Here is a 9,570-nt window from a genome sequence, read left to right on the forward strand (position 1 = left end):
TCCTCTGCCCACCAATTAGAGGAGGAGGCGGGGCTTATCCCTGCCGAGCTCCTGCCGTCTGCACTGGAGGAAGAAAGGAAGAAGGAAAATGAAACTAAAGCTACACAGGTACGTACTGGGGTTACTTATTAATGTCAGGCATTTGGGGGATTACTTGTGTTTTGGTAACTCCATGTGCCTCATATTAATAGCAGTTAACCCCATCATCTCCCTCACATTAACCCCTGTGTGCCTCACCATAAGAGTTACTGATATGTGAGACATATGGGGGTAATAATAATGAAGATACTTTATTATTACCTCCATGTCTCTCACATATCAGTAACTCTTATGGTGAGGCACACAGGGGTTAATGTGAGGGAGATGATGGGTTAACTGCTATTAATATGAGGCACATGGAGTTACTAAATTGTAATGCACATGACCAGATTTTTTATCCACAATTTGTCCTGGTATAGCGGTCAGCAGGTGACATGACAGTATTTAGTCCTGTAGGGGCCACTATGGGACATAATACTGTGTGCAGGGGCCACTATGGGACATAATACTGTATGCAGGGGCCACTATGGGGGATAATACTGTGTGCAGGGGCCACTATGGGGGATAATACTGTGTGCAGGGGCCACTATGGGACATAATACTGTGTGCAGGGGCCACTATTGGGTATAATACTGTGTGCAGGGGCCACTATGGGACATAATACTGTATGCAGGGGCCACTATGGGGATAATACTGTGTGCAGGGGCCACTATGGGGGATAATACTGTGTGCAGGGGCACTATGGGACATAATACTGTGTGCAGGGGCCACTATGGGACATAATACTGTGTGCAGGGGTCACTATGGGACATAATACTGTGTGCAGGGGCCACTATGGGGGATAATTCTGTGTGCAGGGGCCACTATGGGACATAATACTGTGTGCAGGGGCCACTATTGGGTATAATACTGTGTGCAGGGGCCACTATGGAACATAATAGAGCGCGCAGGAATGCGTAGGAGGACTCGGTCGAGATCTTCGGTGTCGGGGGGGCCCCATGTCAAAGTTTGCCACGGGGCCCCGCCATTCCTAGTTACGCCACTTCAAATGACACATTGTAATCAGTGTTAACACTCTATAGACTGTCCTCTGGTTTGCTTGATGAGAAGTATATAGTATATAGTGTGCAGCAAGTGTACTCTCAGTCACACGGAGACGTGTGAAGCATTAGAAACACACCCTGTGAGTCTGGGAGGAATTTATTCACTCTTACTCAATCTGTAGAGTGGATAGACACACTTACACATATGCCCTTTGCAAGAATTGTAGGGGCCGAATACTGTGTTGGGGTATTTTAATTTTTTTAAAAATATTATAAATAAAGGTTACGTTTTATCCTATTTAGTGGGGTGCCCCCTTTTTGGAATTATTGTAAAATTGGCAACCCTTGATCCAGTGTGTTCTGCTTTACATTATTATATTAATCCCATGGTGCTGTACATTATTATATTAATTCTATGGTGCTTTACATTTGGGGGTTACATACATTACACAGAATATACAGGTAGATATAATAGTAACAATGACTGACTGGCACAGTGGGGTAGAGGGCCCTGCCCGCGAGGGCTTACAGTCTATGAGGGAAGGGGGTAGAGACAGAAGGAGAGGGGGAGACTGTACAGATGGGGGTGCAGTGATAGTGTTATGGGGGGTGTAGGCCTTCCTGAATAGGGGAGTCTTCAGCGCCTTCTTGAATCCTGTGATTGTGGGGATCAGTCTTATGTGTCTTGGTAAGGAGTTCCAGAGTATGGGGGATGCACGGGAGAAATCTTGGAGACGGTTGTGAGAGGAGCGGATGAGAGCAGAGCGGAGTAGGAGGTCATTGGAGGATCTGAGGTTACGTGTGGGCAGGTAGCGGGAGATGAGATATATGGAGGGGACAGGTGAGGATGAGGTCAGCGATATATGGAGGGGACAGGTGAGGATGAGGTCAGCGATATATGGAGGGGACAGGTGAGGATGAGGTCAGAGATATATGGAGGGGACAGGTTGTGGATGAGGTCAGAGATATATGGAGGGGACAGGTTGTGGATGGCTTTGTATGTTAGCGTTAGTAGCTTGGACTCAATTCGCTGGGCTATAGGTAGCCAGTGGAGGGACTGGCAGAGGGAGCAGCCGATGAAGATCGGGGGGAGAGGTGAATTAAGCGAGCAGCGCAGTTTAAGGTGGACTGGAGGGGGGCGAGGGTGTTTGCCGGGAGTCCATGGAGAAGGGTGTTGCAGTAGTCTAGGTTGGAGATTATGAGGGCCTGGACGAGCATCTTGGTAGTTTCTGGGGTGAGGAAGGAGCGGATTCGGTGGATGTTCTTGAGCTGGAGGCGACAGGAGGTGTTAAGGGTTTGAATATGTGGTTTGAAGGATAGGTCAGAGTCCAGGGTTACCCCAAGGCATCGGGCCTGTGGGACAGGGGTAGGTGGGGTTCCATTAACTTTGATAGATGGATCTACTTGCGGTAAAAAAAAGCTTCCTTCAGGCGGATTCCACCTGCAAAAACCAACGTGGTCAATGGGTGGCGTAAAATCCACGTTGGGGATTTGGGCACAGAATTGGCAAAAAATGCACGGAAAAAAATGCTAGCGTTTTTCTTTTCAGGGTCCATGCATTGTGCTGAAGGAGAAAAAAAACAAAAACAAAAGACTAGAAAAAAGGTCCAAAAAATGCTTAAAAAAACCCCCATTTCTTAATTCCTGAAGCGGATTTTTTCCTCGCCAACAAACTCCGTTCTAGCAGAAAAAAAACCATTGAAGTCAATGGGAGGCTTTTTTTCAGCACAGAAATTCCACACCAAATTCCTCACCATTTTCCTCTGTGTGAATGGATCCTTACTGTGACCTGAAGGAGGCGACATCTCAGTAATGGAAACCGCCGCACAGGCCCAGAGCAACCAACCAGGGCTCAGCTTTCACTTTACCTCAGCAGCTTCAGTGATATAAGCTCCTGTATAGTCAGCAATAATGACAATCTTACTATGGGGCAGATTTCACCTGACCAATATGGCCGCTCAGTAAGGCCGCTTGCACACTACAGGAGATTTCACGGGTCTCTGGGCCATGGATTCTGCAGCTTCATAGACTTCTACAAAGCTGCAAAATTCACAGCTTTGTGCACAAAGAAGTCTATGGAACTGCAAAATCCATGGCCTGGCACGTGAAAAATACTGTAGTCTGCAAGCAGTCACTAAGGAGACCAGACGTGTTTTGTCAGTGTGTGCGTGCGTGTGTGTGCATGTGTGTGGTCCGTGTGTGTCTGTGCGTGCGTGTGATCCATGCGTATGTATACGTGTGTGCATGTACGTGTGTGGTCCATGTATATGTATGCACGTATGTGCGCGTGTGATCCATGTGTTTCTGCGTGTGCAGTGCAAGTGTCCATGCGTGCAGCAGTTGTGTGTGCTCAGTTCGTCCGTGTGTATAGTGTGCATCCATCCGAGTGTGTTTGCATGCATGCGTGTGTGTGGTGTGTGGTGTGCGTGTGGTATGTATGGGGTGTTGTTTGTGTTGTGTGTGTCTAGAGTGGCCTGATGTTTGTGTGGTGTGTTGTGGTATTTGTGTTGTGTTGTGCTTGTGGGTTGGTGTATATGCGCTGTCTGTGTGATGTTTATATGGTGTTTGTGTGTTGTGTGTGGTGGTGCGGCCCCTTTAGCAGAGACTCTTTGGTGCCGTCGCTATAGTCCGTCCCTGTCAGTCACAACTGTTGTTTTCCCCTCAGCACTTTCACTTTCACATTTCCCCGTTATATGTATAGGGCCTAACTTTAGGGGCCCCAATATCATGGCAGAGGGATGCTAGCGAGATGTAACATACGCAGTATTCTGCTCCTGTGGGTTGAGAGGGGGCGTGCCAAATTTCACCCAAATCGTGCGAGACTACAATAGAATTTGAGTTTTCTAAATATAGAAATATCTTTGTAGAACTTCAATCTATTTCTGTTTTGCTGATTCAGAGCTCGAAATCCGAATCAAAGCAGGAAGAAGGAAATGTTAGCGGTAACACGGTTACTACCTGCGGCCACCACTAGAGGTGCAGGAGTGCATAGTGTGCAGTAGGCTCCCCCTAGAGGCGGCCAGCATGTTATATTCTAATTCTATGGTGATGTGGGGGATTCAGAATAATCTGCTATAAAGATATATTAGGTAATTAAACAACAAAAAATTTGGGATTTGATTAAATTAAGACAAAATGGCATTTAAGCCTGGACATTCACTTGACTTCATTCACATACACAGAAGTCCAGATTTACTAATAGTTAGACAGCTTAAATTTATGCAGTCGGATACTACACCAGATTTATCACAGTGGCTGATGCTGGGATGATAAATCTGATTTATCTGACTACACAGGGTTTGTTTGCTGTCTGTTACCATGGAAACACAAACAAAACAATAAGAAATCTTTAATTATTTCCCATTACAATGTTACTTTATTTTAGATACTTGTAACAATATTTAAGTTTGTATTGTGAATATTTAATAAATAAAATATCACATAGCTCTACACAGCAAAGCTCCTCACAGCCTCTGATAATCCAGAAAATCTGGAAAATGTAGAAATTTCTCTGATTAAAGAACAGATGGTTTGTGAAGATTTTATAGATTTTTCAGAATATATTTTCTATTTTTCAGAATATTCAGTTTGATGGTGTAACATTAGCTGTCAGATTACAGGGATCTTCTGCCCTCTGCTGTATTATAATAGATGTTACCAGATCAGTAACTATTTTGTATCAGGTGATTTTGTATCAAGTCCTTGTTCACTTTTCTTCCAATAAAGAGAATTATGTTGATATGGTCGGTCAATTTTTGCAGATGACTAATGAGATCTGAAATTAGTTTGACACTTTGTGAAACTGCTGACCAGATATCCAGCCAGAATCAACATCCATGGTATGAGTGAGCAGTGTCTGACCGGGATGTCTAGGGTCCACCAATGGAACTGAACCGAGACAGGTAATAACAATGCTGCTTACCCCCATACAATATGTGCACCACTGCACTGCCTAAACCCATCTCTACACTATTTATTACAAGCGAGCAGAGTAGCTCCTGGAATTAACATTACTTGAGTCCGCACAGTCCTGGAAAAGTTGATCTGCAGAGGTCCTGGCTGTCAGACTTCCACAGATGTAATAGTGATAGCCTATCCTAATGACAAGCCATCGATATTAGAAAGATTGCTAAACCCTTTAGAATTGGAGCAATCCATGTGAGGGCCAGGAAGTGTAAAGTAAAATAAATAAACATACTCCCTTGTCCCCAGTGCTCCGTTGTCTCCCTCCACTAATCATTCAGTCTCATGACAGTGCCTTCTTGCCAGGAGTCCTTGTGACCGTTGAGACCAATTAGGTACAGGATTTCCAGAACTGAGACACCTCCATGAAGCAGAACAAACAGTGCCGGGGGACAAATGGGTGCTGGGGACAGGTGAGCATGCTTTTTTGGCCTCTTTGGCCGCCACAGAGGTCTCACCAATTTATGGACATCTTATTTACAGGGGATGTTTCAGCTACATCTTTGCAGCCACTTCACTGTCTCTCGCCCCCCCCCTTATGTTGCGGCACCTTCACTGGTCTTCCATAGTGTATGGGCCATTTTAATGTGTGGGGCTGTGGTGGGAACTAATACCATGTGTGTAGGACATTAAATTGTGGGGGGCATTAGTGAGGAATATTAAAGGGGTTGTTCGGGAATTCGTTTTTCTGTGGTCTATTCTTAGGATAGGCCAAAAATACCTTATCGGTAGGGGGCTGATACACGGCCTCTTCAGCTGTATGGAGCTGTCTCCAGTGCCCTACTGCACACAATACAGGGCTGGAGGCCAAATGCTCAGTCCACTATAGCAGGTGGGCATCTTCACTGTAACTCAGCTCCCATCGACCTCAATAACTGCTGAGATATAGTGAAGGTGTCGGCACATATACAATGAATGGAGATTTCTGCTTCCAACCCTGCATTATGTACAGGACAGGTGGAGGAAGTGTCTTCGTACAGCTGATTGGTCCGGGAACCTGGTGTCAGGTCACTACCAATCAAGTATATAAGGCCTATCCTGTGGATAGACCATAAAAAAAATAAAATCCAGACAACTCTTTTAGTGGCCCCTGTATAGGGGGAACCAGTAAATTAGCCACTGTATGGAGGGGGATAGTGAAGGAACCACTGTACATGGGACCATTGAAGGGGCCACTGTATGGGCCATACCATGGCCCCTTCACTGATCCCCTTTATAGCAGTAATAGGCCACTACTTACTTGTCTGCTACCCTGTCCCACTCCTTCTTGCTCTAGGTACACTGTTGTGAAGTCAATTGTTTTAGGAGCAGGAAGGAGTGGGAGTCCAGCTAGTCCTGCTAGTCCAGCCACACATTGGCAATCCCTGTGATCTCTCTACCCCATTCTTACACACGCAAAACACAAATGTCCCTAACATTAGGGGAGGTAAAAATTAACCTCATTTACAAACATGGCAGGCAAATATGCCCCACGTACCAGCTGCCATAGGTGACCGTCACCTGCTCTAGTGGTGGCTACGGGTAGCCAGCATATTATATGACAAGCTTAAATAGGTTGCCCAGGCATTCTTCTTAATGCCTCGACAACCAAGGGAGGTGAAAAAAATATTTTATAAAAGTATATTCGCCTATCGCCGATGCTCCGGTGTCCTTCCAGCACGTTCCGGTCCTTCTGCTCCAGCGGCTTCTCATGGGTCTCTTCCTGAGTTCCACTGATTGGCCTCAGCAGGACTCAGGAATAGACCCATGATGTCACAGATAGTGACATCGCAGGCCCTTCGCTGAGGCCGCTGATTGACCTCACCAGTCACGTGTGGCTTGGACTTCTGCCACACAACAGCATGGGACCGAGAAGACTGGACTGTGCAGGGGGGCATCGGAGCATTGGGGAAAGTGAGTATGAATTGTTTTTATTTTAGTCACTGCCCCTAGCTGATTTAAATTTAAAGAAGTTGTCCATTTTTGCCTGTACAAGTCCTTTAAGCTGTATGTAATTTGTTGCCTGCGCTCCACTCTGCTTCACCTGAGATGTAGCAGAGCTGTGCGCTCAACTCTGCTACATCTGAGATGTAGCAGAGCTGTGTGCTCAACTATGCTATACCTGAGAAGTAGCAGAGATGCGCGCTCAACTCTACTACACCTGAGATCAAACCACAATGGAGACTGCTGTGGACTGATCTTAGACTCCACTTCCTCACAGACGAGCCTCCGGCAGAACCAGCGTTAATTGGCCGAATGCTGTACACTGTAACTGTGACTGCTGTACACTGTAACTCCTTACTAATCGGTCTTCCCCTCACTAAACTCTCCCCTCTACAATCTATTCTGAATGCAGCGGCCAGGCTCATCTATCAGGCTAGACGCTACAGCGATGCCTCTGGTCTGTGCCAGTCACTACACTGGCTGCCTATTCATTATAGAATACAATATAAAGTTATCCCCCTCCCCCACAAGGCTCTCCATAATGCCACCCCTCCCTACATTTCCTCCCTCATCTCTGTCTACCGCCTAACCCGTGCTCTCCGCTCACTCAATGACCTAACACTTACATCCTCTATTATCAGAACCTCCCCCGCTCGTATACAAGACTTCTCCCGAGCTGCACCACTTCTCTGGAATGCTCTACCCCGGACAATCAGATTAATTCCCAATTTCTACAGTTTCAAATGCAAACTAAAGACGCATCTTTTCAGACAGGCCGATCACAATGTCTAACATAAACCCTTAACCCTCCTCTGTCTTCGCTCCCACACTTCCCCACATGATATGAGGCCATCTAAGGATAACTTTATCTGTCCAAGCTCCATCCACATGTTACAGGACACGACTGTCAACTGCTCATAAAGTCTTATGTTTATGCAATGACAGTCACATCTATTACAAAAGTGTCTGACCTCTGCATAAGCAATGCCGCCCCTGCTACCTTTTGTGTCACTCCCTCTACCTCATAGATTGTAAGCTCTTGTGAGCAGGGCCCTCAGTCCCATTGTGTGAAATGATTTTCTTTGTAATGTATCTTTCTGTCTGGATTTGAACCCTACAAATTGTACAGCGCTGCGGAATATGTTGGCGCTATATAAATAAAATTTATTATTATATTATTATTATTATTATTCGGCCAATCAACCCTGGTCAATGCATTCCTATGGGAAAAAGTCAGCACCCGCATTATTAGTGGCGTAATACAGGGACTTGGGCATGTTAGATGCCCCCAGGCATGCTTCCCCTGTTGTCCCAGTTGCATTCCAGAGGTGTTGTCATGATTTGCTGAGGTGTGATAGTGGACTTGGTGACTCTTCTTAGTCGAATAGTGGTTTCCCCTTAAACAAAGCTTTTTTCTCCCATAGACTATAATGGGGTTCGATATTCGTTCGAATAGTCGAATATTGAGGAGCTATTCAAATTGAATATTGAATATTTCACTGTTCGCTCATCTCTAATAAAGAAGTAAATGAAAACTGATAAGACACCAAATAGAAAAGAATACATGTAAAAAAGTCCTTTGGTATTGGGTTTGACTGGTTCAGTGCCAGAAATAAACTGTGCTATAGAGATAAACACATTTTGAACAAATAATTTAAAATACTGATAAATAAGTGGTCACAGCCATGAATAGCAGTAAAGTCCTGAGCTGGAGTTATAAACATTATGTTACATCTTCTAGCTGGAAGAGTATAACATTGGTGATCAGATCATGTATATAATAGAAGTCAGAATAAGATGCATAATATGGAAGTGAGAGTATAATGAGGATGAGAACCATCTCTTATCCAGCCAGGTTGGGCAAGATACGTACCTGGTCCAAGGCTGGCATCTCTTTTTAAATGCCATTTGTGGTTGTAAGTGGGAGGGAACTCAAGTTCCCGCAATTATCTGCTGTGCACACGTGTTCCCACTTGCTTGCCGCACATGCAAGGAGAGCTCCGACATCCACAAGACACTAGTGCGCCCGCGCCGAGCCTCCGGCTGGTGCATGCACACTTCGGCTCCCCTCGAGTGGTTTCAGTGCGCATGCGCTGGATCGAAAGGCCTGTGCACGCACTCTGAGTTTAAATACGAGCCTAGTTACTTGTATGTCTGCAACGAGCGGCGTTGGGTTGTTAACCTGAACTACTCAAGATACTTTTTCATTTGCAAAGGTAATGCAGCCTGGTCAGCCTGACATAGACGATCAGAACCAACAATCATAAGTAGAACATACAGTGGTAATACAGGACCAAAGTTGCAACCATATAAAACATAAATACATTAAAAATGATAAATAGTTGATAGTAAACTAATATATGTGAATAAAAACATAGATATTGGAGATGAGCGAGTATTATTCAATCGAATACCTCCCCGCCATAGGTATTCGTGTAATCGGACGAACACCAGGGGGTTAAGCGCATAGAATATTCAATGCATTTAACCCCTTGGTGTTCGCCCGATTACACGAATACCTATGGCGGGGAGGTGTTATATCGAATAGTACTCGCTCATCTCTAATGGATATCTCTATTGCTAACAGAAAATATAACTGGTT

The sequence above is a fragment of the Leptodactylus fuscus genome, chromosome 6 (assembly GCF_031893055.1).
Source record: "Leptodactylus fuscus isolate aLepFus1 chromosome 6, aLepFus1.hap2, whole genome shotgun sequence".
Classification (NCBI taxonomy): domain Eukaryota; kingdom Metazoa; phylum Chordata; class Amphibia; order Anura; family Leptodactylidae; genus Leptodactylus; species Leptodactylus fuscus.